The sequence below is a fragment of the Eschrichtius robustus genome, chromosome 2 (assembly GCF_028021215.1).
Source record: "Eschrichtius robustus isolate mEscRob2 chromosome 2, mEscRob2.pri, whole genome shotgun sequence".
Classification (NCBI taxonomy): domain Eukaryota; kingdom Metazoa; phylum Chordata; class Mammalia; order Artiodactyla; family Eschrichtiidae; genus Eschrichtius; species Eschrichtius robustus.
Window position 1 is genome coordinate 124521400 of NC_090825.1, and position 17462 is coordinate 124538861.

General features: G+C 38.0%; 1 pseudogene; it reads left to right on the forward strand.

Moving 5' to 3' along the window:
- Window positions 1–1192: 1192 nt before the first annotated feature.
- Window positions 1193–17462, forward strand: part of LOC137758934 (eukaryotic translation initiation factor 3 subunit E pseudogene) — a 28874-nt pseudogene continuing 12604 nt past the window's right edge.

The following is a 17462-nucleotide window of genomic DNA, read 5'->3' on the forward strand; positions in this document are numbered from 1 at the left end:
TAGATCAGGAACAAAATACAGATATACTCTGTCATTACGTCTTTTTGATGTTGCACTGGAAGTCCTTACCAGTGCAGTACAGCAAGAAAAAGAGTTAAAAGGCATACTGATTGGAAAGGAAGAAATAAAACTGTTTCTATTCGAGGACATGACTATGTATAGAATCCTAAATAAACTACAAAAATGCTATTAGAACTGATAAGTGAATTTAATAAGATTGCAGGACACAGGACTAAGGTACAAAAGTCAATTGGATGTTTCTGTGCTTGCAAAGAACAAATAGAAGTTGAAATTAAAATATATCATTTCTAATAGCACTATAAATGGGCATGAGGGAATTTTCAGGGTGATGGACATTTTATGCCATGAGGAAGGTTTTAGTTATAATTTTTTTTGTTTGGTACAACTCACAGAACTTCATGTTAAAAAGGGTAAATTTAAACCACGTGTAAATTATACCTTAATGTTTTACTGTAAGTAAGTTATATCCAAATCAAGAAAAAGAAACAAATATTATAATAGCCTTGTGGATGGTGGAGGTAGTCGGAGAGGCTGGAATGTATAGTGGGGTGGTGGCTTACGTTTGTACTCCAGCTATGCAGCTAACTTGTTTTTCCCCTCTCTGGGCCCAAGTTTCTGTTTTTCCAATGAAAATGTTGAATGGGATAATGACTAGAATAAAATGCCTTCTAGTCTTGGCATTCTATGATGACTGAAGAGGTGATTTCTCTAGTTGCTTTGTATTCCCTCAGTCTTTGAGACCAGGCACTTTGGTTGAGGTTTGGGCCGGGCTCACGTTCTGAGCCATTACCATACATTACAGGTAGGTGTGTGTTGGGGACGTCTAGGGCTGGAGTTAATCTGGCCACCACAATGTATCCTTCATAGCCTTCCTTTACCAAGCTGTTAATGGCTGAGCTGTGAACAGGTACCATCAGTATTTCCCCAGAGCCTTGGGATAAACAGAACAAAGCCAAACGTCTGTCTTGCACACTACTAGTCATCCTGCTATCTGCCTTTCTTGATAGAAGAGTTCAATACAGTTTAGTAAGATTAATTCCTATTCCTAAGGCCCTCTCCCATGTGAGAACTCATGCATTCCTCACAATTACCCTACCTGAAATGTAGGTCAGAGTGGGTATAATTATCCTCATTTTGTAAATTATTAAAAAGAAAAAAATTAACAGCGACAATGACAAAGTAAAACAAACTAAGGTGTAGGCCTTTTAATTCACTAATCCAGTGTCATGCTACTAGTAAGGGAGAGCTTAGACTTGAACAAAACCAGTGATAAGAATGCATTTTACTTGTTTCTAGTCTGAAATGTGGGAACCTGGTTACTTCTCATAAACTTATTTATTAATTCCTGCATTTACTCATTTATCAACAAATATTTTCTGACCTATACTCAGAAGAGAGGACTTCGCATAAGATAGAGTCATCACTGAAAAATAAACCCATGGGGATAGATGAGACTATTCAAGGATAGTGGATAGAATTAGATGAGCACTTACACAGGAACTTGAGAAATATCGTCACGTAAGGACCCCACAAAGCAAGAAGGCCCCGTAGGAGAAATTTAGAAAAAGCTGTCAGAAATAAAGAAGGAAAAAAGAGGATATTTAGATACTACAGAAGCTAAGGGAAGAGAGGCTTAACGGAAGGGGGTACCGTTCTGCTGTGTTGGATGTGGCTCAGAGATCAAGGAAGACAAGGATTGTGATATTTTATAACTATAGCAGCTAGGTCTTTGGTCACTTGTAGGAGTGCCAGTGGAGTGGTGGTGATAAGCCTCATTACACGCTGTGAGAGAATCAAGGAAGTAGATTCCATGAGAACAAGCATGTCTCAGAGCTGGTTTCCTTGTCTGTGAAACACAGGTGTTGACAGCCCCACTCCATTTCAGAAGTACATGAAATATAAACAACATTAATATAAAGCAGAGTATGATGAAGTCATAATCTTGGCATAGAGAGGAGACAGAGAGAAATCATATTCTGCTCTTGCTAATTCTGCTGCTTGCATCTTAAATGTCCTGTCGAATTTATCATATTATAGAACTATTTAAAATTTAAAGGTTCATGTGATTGGGAAGGCTAAAGTCAGGGTTGGAATTATTCTCAAAGGTTGCATTCAGCTCCTCAGCTGCTTAGAGCCTCATGCTATTGTTCCCCCAAGTGTGCCTCCAGACTGCTTTTACACTTCTAGAGATGGGCATTCACTACCTCTTCAGACAGCATAGTGGTGGCTCCATGGCATTGGCTTGTTGCTGAACTCAGGTCCGGCTGCTAGAAGCTCGAAAATCAATACCCGAGAGGCAAGTGTTAGTAGAAAGGGAAAACATTGCTTTTAATCAGAAAACCAGAAATCTGGGGAGAAGGCAGACTCAGTGTTCCCAAAAACCAACCCCCAAGAGTCTGTCCAGCCATGAACGTTTTTAAAGGGAAAGAGGGAAGTAATCTCAGTTCATCACTGAGATAGGGCATCGGAGTTGTCACCATCCCTCACTGCGTGCAAGCTCGTCAACTTCTTGTGATCTTTATTTAGATGCTTTCTCATTCACACAGTTGGATCACACAGTTTGTTCTTGAGATTACTGAAGGGGAAGCTAGGGAAGAGATCTGGTCATCTGTTAATTACTTTTTCTTCATTTCTACTTCCTTGAGCTGTAGAAAGAATCAGTTAGGCAAGGTATTGTGTGATCAAAAGATTTGAAAGGTGTGCTTGCGCCAGAGAAGAGTAGAGCATGGGGGTGCCAGGTTTGTTTAGTTACAAATATAGCTTTGCTAAAGTGACAAGAGAAAAGGAGTCTCCTGCAGAGAGTTCTTTCCCGCCAGAAGCTGCTTACCAATCCCCACTTCCCAGAACATCATTCGATTTCTATGGAATTAGGAACGAAGGTCCGTCTTCTGTACTTCTTCATGCTGACATAGGGTGCTGTATTCTTAGTGTGGAAGATGTGGACATGGGTCTGTCACATCTCTTTGGCTGACAGTTTTTTTTTTTTTTTTTTTTTTAGAAATTTTATTTTATTTATTTTATTTTATTTATTTATTTATGTATTTATTTATATGGCTGTGTTGGGTCTTCATTTCTGTGCGAGGGCTTTCTCTAGTTGCGGCAAGTGGGGACCACTCTTCATTGCGGTGCGCGGGCCTCTCACTATCGCGGCCTCTCTTGTTGCGGAGCACAGGCTCAGTAATTGTGGCTCACGGGCCCAGTTGCTCCACGGCATGTGGGATCTTCCCAGACCAGGGCTCGAACCCGTGTCCCCTGCATTGGCAGGCGGATTCTCAACCACTGCGCCACCAGGGAAGCCCTTTGCTGACAGTTTGAGTTGCCCGTTTACATATACGGGCGGAACAAACTACAATTATTTTGATGCCCACAAAAATATGGATTATTCTGAGCAACAGTGTTAATCCCATTCTCTTAAGGCTAGTTCTTGGAATTGTGCTAGCCATAGATTCAGTACCGCACAAGATGGAGCAGCTTATGTCACGGCTGCAGTCTGGTCATCATGCAGGTAACTTTTTCCCTCTGGTGACAGCTATAGTATCTGTCAAATGACTCAGGAATGTGGATCAGATATTGAATCTGTGACTCTGTTGTCCTAATCATTAACTGCTTGAGCCTGCTCTTTTGTGACTCAGGGAAGCCTGGGAGAGTTCAGCTTTTCTACAAACAAGAGGCAGGGGACATGGAGGAACCTTGGAACTTGGGTGATGGGGGGTGTGCTGCAGGCTTCTGCTCTGTTCCAGGCTCTGAAGTCAGGCAGAACTAGGTTCGGTTGCTGCTCTACCAATGATATCTTGGGCAAGTTACTTAAGCTCTCTAAACCTCAGTTTTCCTGTCTGTAAAGTGGAGATCATAATACTTAGCTCTCAGACTTGTTAAGAAACTTAAGTGTGATCAAACAGCACAGCCTCCAGCACAGAGAATATATTAAAAAATGATAGATATTTTTAATTTCCTTTTTCACAACTTTGACTCATGGAATATTTCCTAATTGTTTTGGCCTAAAATGTTTCCTTCTAATTCCAAAACTTTGGCCCTAGTGTTTGTTCTTGGGTCTGGGCAGCAACAGCAGCAGTGAGTTTAATCTACTTTCCCACAACAGCCCCTCATCATTAAATATTCTCTCCTCCATGGTAAATATCCCAGTTTCTTCAAACTATCCTCAAAAGCCATGTTTTTAAAGCCCCTCTCCATCTTTGTTGCTATTTTTTCAATTCACTCCAAGGTGTTCCTATCCCTTCAGAGTGGAGATAGTGGCATTTGGTCTGATAGTTGAAAGATTATTAACAGTAAAAGGCATAATTTAGATGTGGGATTGGGAGTGAGGGGGAGCAAGCAGGTGAAGGGTGTTGCTGGCTGAGGAACAAGCAAGCAAAGTACCAAGTGGAACCTTATGGGGTACGTTCAGAGATGGTGAAGGGTTAAGTTGTGGTGAGGCTGTGGGATGGGAAGTATTTGAAATTAAGCTTGAGAATATAAGTTAAGGGATGAGCTCACGAGAGGCTTAAATGCCTTTCTAAGGAATTAATTCTATTCAGTTGACAGCAGAGATCCCTCAGTGTTTCTGGAGTGAGTGTGAGCCATGGTCAGACAGTCATTTTGGCCCATTATTCTGGAAGTGGTATGAGATGCAGCACAAGCAGTACTGAGAGTTTATAGTGATAAGACATCATCTACATTAAAAAAAGAGAAAGATCTCAAATAAACAACCTAACTTTAACCTCAAGGAACCAGAAAAAAAGAAGAACAAACTGAGACCAAAATTTAGCAAAAGGAAAAAATCGAGCAGTAATAAATTATATATAGAATAAAAAATAGAAAAGAAATCAGCAAACTAAGAGTTTCTTTTTTTAAAGAAACAAAATGGACAAATCCTTAGCTAGACTAAGAAAAAAAAAAAAGAGAGCGAAGACTCAAATAAAATCAAGAATGAAAGAGAGACATTACAATGGATGCCTCAGTAAAAATAAAAAGGATCTTAAGAGACTATTATGAACAAATATAAGCCAACAAACTGGATAACCTAGAAGAAATGGATAAGTTCCTAGAAACATACAATGTATCAAAACTCAACCAAGAAGAAATGGAAAGCCTGAACAGACCAACAACAAATACGGTGATTTTATCAGTAATCTAAAACCTTCCAACACCAAAAAACCCAGGATCAAATGGCTTCATGGGTGAATTCTACCAAACATTCAAAGAGAATTAATACCAGTCCTTCTTAAATTCTTCCAAGAAATTGAAGAAGAGGGAATACTTCCAAACTAATTTTATGAGACTATCATCACTCTTATACCAAAACCAGACAAAGACACTAAAAGGAAACAAAACTACAGGCTGATATCCTTAATGAACATAGCAGAGAATAAAATGGTGGTTGCCAGGGGTTGTTGGTAAGGAGAAATGGGGAGACATTGGTCAAGGTGTACAAAGTTTCAGCTGTGCAAGATGAGTAAGTTCTGGAGATCTAATGTACAACACTGTGCCTGTGGTTAACAATACTGTATTGTGCACTTGACATTTGCTGAGAGGGTAGGTCTTAAGTGTTCTCACCACACAGGAAAAGGATGACAATTATGTGACATGATGGGTATGTTATTTAGCTTGATTGTGGTGATTATTTCACAATGTGTCTGTATATCAAATCATTAAGTTGTACACCTTACATATACATGAGCTTGAATTGTCAATTATACCCTAATAAAGCTGAAAAGAACATGGTTGCACAAAAAGTAATAACTTCAAAGTTTTAAGAAGAGATTCATGAGGAATTTAACTCTATATATGTGTGTGTGTGTATGCATATATCTATCTATCTATCTATCTGTGTATATAAGATGCATATATATATGTGTGTATATATATATATATATATATATGTGTGACTGTGTACTGTCATACAAGTGTTAAAATCCATGCACTATGTGGCTGAATAGAATCTTTGTTTCTTTACTTCTACTCTCCAAACTTACTCATGTGACAAAACAGTTAAACACAAACAAATTTTTAAAAAATTAAAAACTCTTACAAAAAAAGCAAACAAAAACCTAAGAGCTTTCAATCTAGAGATCTCTGGGTCACTTTTGAGAATAATCAACATTCCATTCAAAAGGAAAATCTGTTGCCTTTTCATAGTATAGCAACTTCTGTTATTTTAAAAATAAGTTTAAAACATTATGAAAAAATGTACCGTATTAAACCTGTGTAAAATAAGTCATGTTTTAATTGATGGCTAATAATAACCAACAAGAAAAAGATAATGAGAAAAATTAAGACAATAAATTTCCAGGGAATTTGACAATGAGATCAATGAAAATTTTTCTCTACTTATAAGGACAGATTAATAAAGCTTATTTTTAAATTTAAAACATTTTTTTTATTTTTAAAATTTTTATTGGAGTAGAGTTGATTTAAAATGTTGTGTTAGTTTCTGCTGTACAGCAAAGTGAATCTGTTATACATATACATATATCCACTCTTTTTTAGATTCTTTTCCCATATAGGCCATTACAAGAGTATTGAGTAGAGTTCCCTGTGCTATACTGTAGGTCCTTATTAGTTATTTATTTTACGATATATACAGTAGTGTATATATGTCAATCCCAATCTTCCAATTTATCCCTACCCTGCTCCTTACCCCCTTGTAACCATAATTTTATTTTCTACATCTGTAACTCTGTTCTGTGGATAAGTTCATTTGTACCCTTTTTTAAGATTCCACATGTAAGCAATATCATATGATATTTGTCTTTCTCTATCTGACTTACTTCACTCAGTATGACAATCTCTAGGTCCATTCATGTTGCTGCAAATGGCATTATTTCATTCTTTTTTACAGCTGAGTAATATTCCACTGTATATATGTACCACATCTTCTTGATAGATTCCTCTGTTGATGGACATTTAGGTTGTTTCCATGTCCTGGCTATTGTAAATAGTGCTGCAATGAACATTGGGGTGCATGTATCTTTTCAAATTATGGTTTTCTCCAGATATATGACCAGGAGTGGGATTACTGGATCATATGGTAGCTCTATTTTTAGTTTTTTAAGGAACCTTCATACTGTTCTCCATAATGGCTGCAGCAATTTACATTCCCACCAACACTGTAGGAGGGTTGCCTTCTCTCAAGGCCCTCTCCAGATTTTTTGATGATGGCCATTCTGACTGGTGTGAGGTGATACCTCATTGTAGTTTTGATTTGCATCTCTCTAATTAGTGATGTAAGCATCTTTTCATGTGTTTGTTGTCCATCCATATATCTTTGGAGAAATGTCTGCTTAGGTGTTCCACCCATTTTTTGATTGGGTTGTTTCTTTTTTTGATATTGAGCTGCATGAACTGTTAGTATATTTTGGGAGATTAATCCTTTGTCAGTTGCTTCATTTGCAAATATTTTAAGTTTAATTAGGTCCCATTTGTTTATTTTTGTTTCTATTTTCATTACTCTAGGAGGTGGACCAAAAAAAGATCTTGCTGCAATTTATGTCAGAGAGTGTTCTGCCTATGTTTTCCTCTAAGAGTTTTATAGTATCTAGCCTTGCATTTTAGGTCTTTAATCCATTTTGAGTTTATTTTTGTATATGGTGTCAGGGAGTGTTCTAATTTCATTTTTTTACGTGTAGGTCTCCTGTTTCCCCAGCACCGCTTTTTGAAGAAACTGTCTTTTCTCCATTGTATATTCTTGCCTCCTTTGTCATAGATTAGGTGACCGTAGGTTTGTGGGCTTATCCCTGGACTTTCTATCGTGTTCCACTGATCTATATTTCTGTTTTTGTGCCAGTACCATACTGTTTTGATTACTGTAGATAAAGCTTATTTTGAATGAAGACAATGTGAAAATAGTAAAATACATTCTTCCTATGAAATGTAACATATTACTTACTTTCTATAGAAATAACTAATGACCATTGTATTGCGTTAAGGGATGTGGTTTTAAAATGATGTAGCCGTCTTTTTCTCTTTTTCATCCTTCAAATTTTTTTTCTCTTTCCCTTGAAGACCTTCTTCTTTGTCTTCTCCTCTCTCCCTGTCAACATAGTCATCATAATATGCATCCTGAAATTCTTCTTTCTTTGAGTATGAGAGATCTATTTTGTCTGCTTCCTTTCCCAGTTCTGAGTTTGCTTCATCTTGCCATCATTCTCCTTACTCTCTTCCTCCTCCTTCTCTTCCTCTTATTCTTTGGGTGGACCAGCTCCGTCCTCCACGTTATCTTCATTATCTTTGTTTTCATCCTCATCCTCTTCCTCTTCAGAGCTGATGTTCATTGTCTTTCCTACCAATTCCCTCTAAGAATGTTTTGCTGCAGCAGTTAAAAAGTACTTTTTCAACTTTTAGGACTGTGATCTCATATTTTCTATTTTTCTCATGGATCGTCATGCCTCCGTCTTTTAAATGCACACTGCAAGGCATTAAGTCATTTCAGCTTTCTCAACATTGCAAATGGGATCTTAAGAATACTGGACTACATTAGTATATCCTGAAGTATGCTTCATAGAACATCAAACATGTGTGCTTCTCAATGGAGAAAATAAAAAGGATATGTGTTACAAATTAAGTTGGCAAACTTATTTCTCTATCAGGACATCACGGTACACTCTTACCATATTAAAGGCTTCAAGAAGTTATAAGTAAAACACCTCTTTAACTTGGAATAATCCAGCATTTCTGGCACTTGCTGACAAAGAGTTCCTTCCTCCCTTCCTCCTTCCTTTCTTTTTTCCTTCTTTCCTTTTTTTCCCTTTCTTCTTCCCTTCCTCCATCCCTCATTTTCTCTCTCTCTTTCTTTCTTTCTTTCTCTCTCTCTCTTTCTCTCTTTCTGTCACAATAATTTGGGGGAGATGTTAGACTGGCTCTTTAAGGCCATTTGTGAATATTAAAGTTTGTGGATCTGTCTTAGAAAAGTCAGGAAGGAAGGAGGATTTTGCCAAGAGTAGTCTTCCATAGTTGCTGGTCAGGATAACTCCCAGTGAATATTGGGTTTCCCAAGAGGAGTCATCAAGTTTTCATAAAAGGGCAGGGGATTAGGCTAGCACAGTTTATAGGAGTCGTCTGACACTGAGTAAGTCTCTGGCCCTCAGCTTCTGCCTCTGTCGGAGGGCGTGGGATCAGCCTGGTGACTCTGTCATGGTCTAGAATGCTAGGGTTATGGCTGGGCTGAGTAGGAAATGCCTACTTGCCTGTGGGTGAGGAGAGCACCGTGGGTTGGTGCCCAGGAAGTTTAGAGGTGAATTCTGGTGATCTTCTTGTTTGACATGGAGATGGTGTTTTCCCCAGTGAAAGCTTGGCTCCCTCTCCCAGTGTAAGGATTTGGAGAGTCCTACATTTGGCTTGAAGAGGGCCTTCTATCATAGATTAAGTGCCCAAGCCTGTCCCACTTGCTTAGGCTGTGGGTTTCAAAAATATAGCCATAATCCAGAATGAAGCCAAAAGCTTGTCTGAACAGGTATTTTGACGTTGTCTACTCTCCCACATAAAGTTCCCAAGCCTTCAATGGGAAGAAAAGAAGGATTTCTTATCAAGTTCCTAAAGTTGACCTTCCTGTATACTGATAAATAGAAATTGTATAAGCTAGTAGAGCCTGGTTTAGTGCAGTGGAAAGGAAGGTAGATGGTAATACACCAGCAATTCTGGACATGGGATCCAACCAACAAGAGGAGAGGGAGTAGGCATGGAGAAAAGGGTACTGAGGTCATGGAGGGGAGGCTTCTAGTCACACTCAAAGAAGTTCTTCAGCACATCTAGATTCAAAACAGAGGCTCAGGTATAAGAACCACACAAAAGTCCCACTTATCTGGGCATTGCAATGTAGTTTTTAAGAACATAGATTCAGAGGAAAGCAAACCCAGATCCAAAACTGGGGAGGAGGTTATCGAGAGGACATGACTGCTGGTTAACCGAAGAGTCAAACCCAGGCAGATGGAGGACCCTCACCCTCTCCCCTGCCCTTGGAATGTCTGTTCCACCCACCAGTCCCATAGCTGGAGCCGCTTTCAAGCCACAGCCTTGAAAGTGTAATGTGTTGTTGAGACCATCTGGACTAGATACATGACTGAACCCTCTTCAAGGCTTCCATATAAACTTTTAAGATTCTGACAGGCAGATGCAGAGATCTACTCATCTTGTGGCATCCAAGACAAACCTCAAATGTATGTTCCCTTACTTAGTAAGCCTGCCGCCTACCAATTTAGAGTGGTCTGCCTCTTTCATAATCATTCACATGTTTTGATAATTCAACAAGAGATTTTGAAGCTATATCGTACTGGGAAAAATAATCTGTCAGATCTCTCTGTTCAAATCCTGATTTTGCTACTTACCAGTTAGGGAAAGTTATTTTAACCTCTCTGAAACCTTGCAAGGTTATGAAGATTAAACGGGGGATGAATCCATGTACCTGGTCATTAGGGTCTGTCTGCTATAACTTTCAGTAATAATAGCTATGTTCATCACTAATGTAGAATATTGAAGTTCTAAAATACAAATGGATGAAGAAGTTGATAAACATAGGTCCAGAGCAGAAAAATGACTTATCCAAAGTTATAGAATGTAAGGACTGGAACCAAGATCTCCAAACTCTAAGCCAAGTGTTTTTGCCTCTACATACACAGCGGTCTCCATTACATAGTATTTGAAGCACATTTGAACAGTGGAGGAGTATGCTGACAAGTCCCATGGAAACCAGTAGACTTGTAGTCAGAAATCGAAGTTAAAATCCAGTTCTGCCACATACAGACTGTGTGACCTTGTGAAAGCCGTGCAACTTCTATGACCCTCCTTTCCCTCATCTTGTAAAATAGTGGTAATGACCCTTGCTTGCTTTCAGGAATGTTGTGAAGTTCAAATGAGATGAAAAAGGAAACTGTAAAGACCAGCATGTGTGTAAGGGATTTGTGTTTATAGTATATACTTTAAAATGGCCAGGGAGCATAATTTGCTTCATATCGGTTTATCAGTATTTTGAAAATGATTTATATGACCAGTTCTGCGTTGGGGCAGGGAATAGCAAATGGGATAAGAATTGTGCATTCCATCTTGTTTATGGTTTTCTTTGCTGTGCAAAAGCTTTTAAGTTTAATTAGGTCCCATTTGTTTATTTTTGCTTTTATTTTCATTACTCTAGGAAGTGGGTCAAAAAAGATCTTGCTGCGATTTTTATCAAAGAGTGTTCTGCCTATGTTTTCGTCTAAGAGTTTTATAGTGTCTGGCCTTACATTTAGGTCTTTAACCTATTTTGAGTTTATTTTTGTGTATGGTGTTAAGGAGTGTTCTAATTTTATTCTTTTACATGTAGCTGTCCAGTTTTCCCAGCACCACTTATTGAAGAGACTGTCTTTTCTCCATTGTATATTCTTGCCTCCTTTGTCATAGATTAGGTGACCATAGGTGCATGGGTTTATATTTGGGCTTTCTGTCCTGTTACATTGATCTCCGAATGGGATAAAATATTTGCAAACAAAACAACTGACAAGGGATTAATCTCCAAAATATACAAACAGCTTGTGCAGCTCAATATCAAAAAAACCAAACAACCCAATCAAAAAATGGGTGGAACACCTAAATAGACTTTCTCCAAAGAAGACATACAGATGGCCAAGAGGCACATGAAAACATGCTCAGCATCACTAATTATTAGAGAGATGAAAATCAAAACTACAGTGAGGTACTACCTCACACTGGTCAGAATGGCTGTCATCAAAAAATCTACAAACAATAAATGCTGGAGAGGGTGTGGAGAAAAGGGAACCCTCTTACACTGTTGGTGGGGATGTAAATTGATACAGCCACTATGGAGAACAGTATGGAGGTTCCTTAAAAAACTAAAAACAGAACTACTGTATGACCCAACAATCCCACTACTGGGCATATACCTAAGAAAACCATAATTCAAAAAGACACATGCACCCCAATGTTCATTGCAGCTCTATTTACAATAGCCAGGACATGGAAGCAACCTAAATGTCCATCAACAGAGGAATGGATAAAGAAGATGTGGTACATATATACAATGGAATATTACTCAGCCATAAAAAGGAACGAAATTGTGCCATTTACAGAGATGTGGATGGACCTAGAGACTGTCATACAGAGTGAAGTACGTCAGAAAGAGAAAAACGAATATCATGTATTAACACATATATGTGGAATTTAGAAAAATGGTACAGATGAACCTATCTGCAAAGCAGAAATATAGACACAGAAGTAGAGAACAAACATATGGACACCAAGGGGGGGCAGTGGGATGGATTGGGAGATTGGGATTGACTACTATGTATGAAGTAGATGGCTGGTGAGGGCCTACTGTATAGCACAGGGGGAAACAAAAAAGAAGGTACAATCTCTTTGCAGGACATATATTAAGTTAACTTTAAAAATGCATTCCAATATACAAGAGGTGCAGACAAATACTGTTTGATTCCACTTGTACGAGGTATCTAGAATAGTCAAATTCATAGAGTCAGAAAGTACATTGGCAGATGCCAGGGGCCAGGGGTGGGGGTGATGGGGAGGGGGAATGGGGAGTTAGTGTTTAATGGGGACACAGTTTCAGTTTAGGAAGGTGAAAAATTCAGGAGATGGAGGATGGTGAGAGTTGCACAACAATGTGATTGTACTTAGTGCCACTGAACTGTACAGCTAAATATGGTTAAAATAGTATGTTTCATATTATGTGACTTTTACCACAATTAAAAGAGAAAAAGAATTGTTTATTCCAGCAAGGTGGGTGCATGTGTGGATATCTCTGACAAGTATTGTTCTAGCCAGAATAAACCTGAGGATTCCAGCTGGCTGAGGTTCTCCGTGTATTCATCTTCAACGTAACAAAGTTCAATATCCAAAAGTAATTAAAGTGATTCAATTTTTTTTTTAAAGATTTTATTTTTACTTATTTATTTATTTATTTAGGCTGCGCCGGTCTTAGTTGCAGCATGCAGGATTTTTTAGTTGTGGCACATGGGATCTTTTAGCTGCAGCATGTGAACTCTTAGTTGTGGCATGTGGGATCTAGTTCCCTGACCAGGGATCGGCTCTGGCCCCCTGCATTGGGAGTGTGGAATCTTAACCACTGGACCCCCAGGGAAGTCCTGAAAGTGATTCAATCTTTACTTGAATCTCTTGGCAAACATCAACAGGAATGTAATTCATACTTAGTCCATCTACAGTCCTGCTCTGTCCCTGTTCCTCCCAATCTTCACATCTCTCACACTCTGCAGGTACCTCAATCCTCCACGAAACTCATCTTGATAAAAATATAAAACAAAACAAAACTAAGCCTTAGTAACTCTTTGTTTTTCTTCTCTTATCCTTTAGCCTCTATATTTTATGCTCTTGAGTTAAGTATTTGCCTTTCTCTCTCTTCACTTCTCCATTTGTCTCTCTTCTCGTTTGCCAATTCTACGTCAAAAATGGGCCAGAAGCAGAACTGGAGCACGCTGAATCTGTCTTTTGAAGTTGAGGAGGGGTTGAGGTGTAGTGAAAAACCCAGAATAAGGCAGAATTTTCTTTAATACAGTGGGAAAGGGTGAAAGATAATGAACACATGAATTAATACATACATAGTTTAAATTTATTATAGTTTGTTTTCATCTCTCCAAGGGAATGACTGAATTCATAGTGCAGATGTGGGGATGTAAATGTCGTATGAGACCCAGACGTAGGGTAGTTAGTTGCAAGAAGTTGCTTATTTTTTGGTTAACATTCATAAAAGTTTTTCCTTCATATTTTCTTCAAGCATTTAATTGCCTCTCTTGTGCCTAAATTTGTGCTACTGACGAAACCACCTATCTAATCTTCTTATTTTTTATTTTACTTTTACTCACTTAGTAACTTTCAAATATGCAATACAATATTATTCTTTATAGTCACCTTGTACATTACATCCCCATGACTTATTTACTCTCCTTAAAAACTAACTTAAATTCTTGCCCTTGGAGGAAAAATGCCTTTGTTGAAAATACTGACTCACCACCGGGGGCCTCATTTTGAGTTGCTTGTACTTTTCATGAGAGGGCTTAGCCGAACAAGACATGATGCATTGCTAAGCATCACCTTGTGCATAAATAATGAGCTATGCTGGTGTAGCTGGTATGTTACAACAGTGTCTGGGCCATAATTCTTGGATTCAAATTCTTACTCTGCCATGAATTAGCTGGGTGACGTGGGCAAGCTACTTAACCTTTGTCTCAGTTTCCTCTGTAAAAGGGGATATTCTACCAATCCTATGGTACCTGGTATTATAGTAATCACAGAGAGCTGCAAATAGGATGTCTCTGTATACCACGGTTTGAAGACATTATCAAATAAAACTAGATTGCTAGATAAGAGCAATCATAATAGCAAGTATTAATAATATTATTAATAAGATAATAATAGCTAGCATTTACTGAATGCCTGCTTGTGGCAGACGCTGAACTATTTTATTTACTCTTCACAACAGTCCTTTGTATTGAACACTCTTAGTATGCTCAATTCACAGATGAGAGAACTGAGACTGAGTAACTGATGTGTCCAGAGTTACACAACTAAGGAAAGGCAGAGTTGAAATCAAATCCAAGTCTGATGTTACAACGTGTCATCTTAGCCATTCTAAGATATTGTGACAGGGGTAGGAAAGGAAATAATATTTACAGGGAGAAGTCTGTGTGTGTGTGTGTGTGTGTGTGTGTGTGTGTGTGTGTGTGTGTGTATGCATTACACACAAAGGAAGGAAGAGGAAGGGGTATGGTGGAGGTATGGTCTTTGTCTTCAAATTGCTGAACAGTTGTCATAGGGGAAGGAATCTCATGTTTTTTTTCCAAATGACTCCAAATGTTATAATATTTTAGATGAACAAATTTCTGCCCATTTATACAGAATAATTGTCTAATAGCCAGAGTTGCCCAAATATGGAATCATCTGCCCTTGGAAATAATGTCTTCATTAGTTGGCTTTCTTAAGCAGAGTCTGCTGATAATTGGAAGAGGTAGTGTAGGGATTGTGTCTCACTAAGAGGAGCCATTAAGGTATTTTCAAATCTTAAAAGTCAACATTTCTATAGTACATTTCAAAATGCAATAATTTCTCTGGACCACAGTAGGCTTCATGGCAGAAGTAATCCTTCAGCTGGATTTGTGCAATAGATAGGACACTTTTGATTACAAGTACTAGAATAATAACTCTGAAGAAAAAAAAAAGTGAATTATAAGAATCAGGAGGTGTCTCAAGAAGTCCATAGGCAGAAGAAAGAATTGAAACTAGAGTCTGGAATGTCCTCTGTCTTCTCTCTCCATCCAGAATTTATGCTCCTGCCTATAGATTATATTTCTTTCTTCTTTAACTTTCTCTAGAACTGCTTCCTCTCAGTTCCTCTGTCCACTTGGCAGGTGGTAGATATCCATTTGATCGTTTCTGAGCTGACATGTCACAGATGCTGCAATCTTTAAAAAAAGAAAAATCTTTCTTTTTGTTTCAATTTCAACTTCTTTGGTTATACGCTTTTTTTATTGAGGTAAAGTTCATGTAATATAAAGTTAACCATTTTAAACCGTATAATTCAATGGCATTTAGTACTTACAGAGTAAAACCATCACCTCTATTTAGTTCCAAAATATTTTCATCACCCCCAAAGAAACTTTTTACCCATTAAGTAGTCACTCCTCATCTCCCTGACTCCAGGCCCTGGCAGTCACTCATCTGCTGTCTGTCTCTATGGATGTACCCATTCTAGTTCATATAAATGGAATAATACAATATGTGAACTTTTGTATCTAGCTTCTTTCACTCAGCAAAGGTTTTCAAGGTTCATCCATGTTGTAGCATGTATTCCTTTTTATGGCTGAATAATTTCCATTGTATAGATATATCACTTTGGTTTCTCTACTCATCTGTTGATGGACATTGGTCTTGTTTCCACACTTTGGCTATTGTGAATAGTGCTGCAGTTTTTGTTTGAATACCTATTTTTAATTCTTTTGAGTATATCCTAGGAGTAGAATTGCTGGGCCATATGGTAATTTTATGTTTAACTTTTTGAGGAACTGCCAAACTGTTTTCCACAACGGCTGCACCATTTTACACTCCTATCCGCAATGTGTGAGGGTTCCGATTTTCTACATCCTTGCCAAAACATATTTTCTTTCTTCTTTAAAAAATATAGCCATCCTAGTTGGTGTAAAAAGGTATCTCCTTGAAGTTTTGATTCTTATTTCCCTATAATTAATGATATGGATCTCCTTTTTAATGTTCTTTTTGGCCATTTGTATATCTTCTTTGGAGAAATAGCTTTCTAAGTCCATTGCCCATTTAAAAAAAATTGTGTGTTTATCTTTTTCTTGTTGAGTTATAACAGTTCTTTATATATTCTGATAATAGTCCCTTAGAGTTGAATCCCAACTCTGGCATTTGCCTCAGGCAAGTCACTAAACTCTTGTGAACTTCGTTTTCTCTTTTTAAAAATATAAAGAAAGGATACACATACATTATGCGTGTATGTGTATATATACATGTATGTGGAGAGAGAGAGAGAGAGAGCGATAGAAGGGATCTCTTCTCTCTGTATATATCTCTTCTCTATATATACGATTCATGTATATATATCTTACTCTCTATCTCGAGCTCTGTCTGTCTATTTGTTTATCTATCTATCTATCTATACCTAGGAGCAATGTTTCAGTTTTTGCTAATTCATTGTTTGCAATGACTTTTAGAACGTAAGTACCACAAATAACAAGAACAGACTGTATGATTTGCAAATATTTTCTCCCATTTGTTATGTTGTCTTTTCACTTTCTTAATAGTATCATTTGTTGACCTAAAATAAATAGACTGTCAGATATTTCTCCAGCAAAAATGGGTTTATTTGGGATCAGAAAGAATTGCAATTTGGGGTCTGCAACCAGAGCCACTGCAAGTCCCTACAGAGCAAGGGAAAAAGAATTCTTTTAAAGAAAGAAGTTGGGAGGGCTATAGTAAACAAAAAGTTCATAGCTTTTCATTGGCTGAGTCCTTGCCAGGAAAAAAGTCCTTCCAGCTGGGCTCTTGTTGCAGGGCATGAGAGCTCCTCCTTCTGGTCCCCTGACTATTTAATTGATTTTTTTGTTTATTAATTTTTTTTACATTTCCCATTTTGATCAAGATCTTTCTCTGAAGCATCACTGATCAAGAGACAGGTTTTACATTTTTAGTCGCTTTTTCTCTCTCATGCCAAGAAGGACCTTTCTTAGGCATAGTATCTCATGTTGGTGCACAGATTGGAAACCTATTGAGGTCACATATGAGTAACTAGGAAGGGTAGGAGGGAGAACTCTCAGTAAATACTCTCTACTTTTTATCTAAAGTCCATATGTTATCAAGATCATAGATATTGGAGATCATCTAAAACATTAGGTCATCATCAAAGGTTTGGTGACAAATTTCCAACAGGTCTGGTCTGGCTATCTTGGGAAAGTGGTCTCATCAAATGT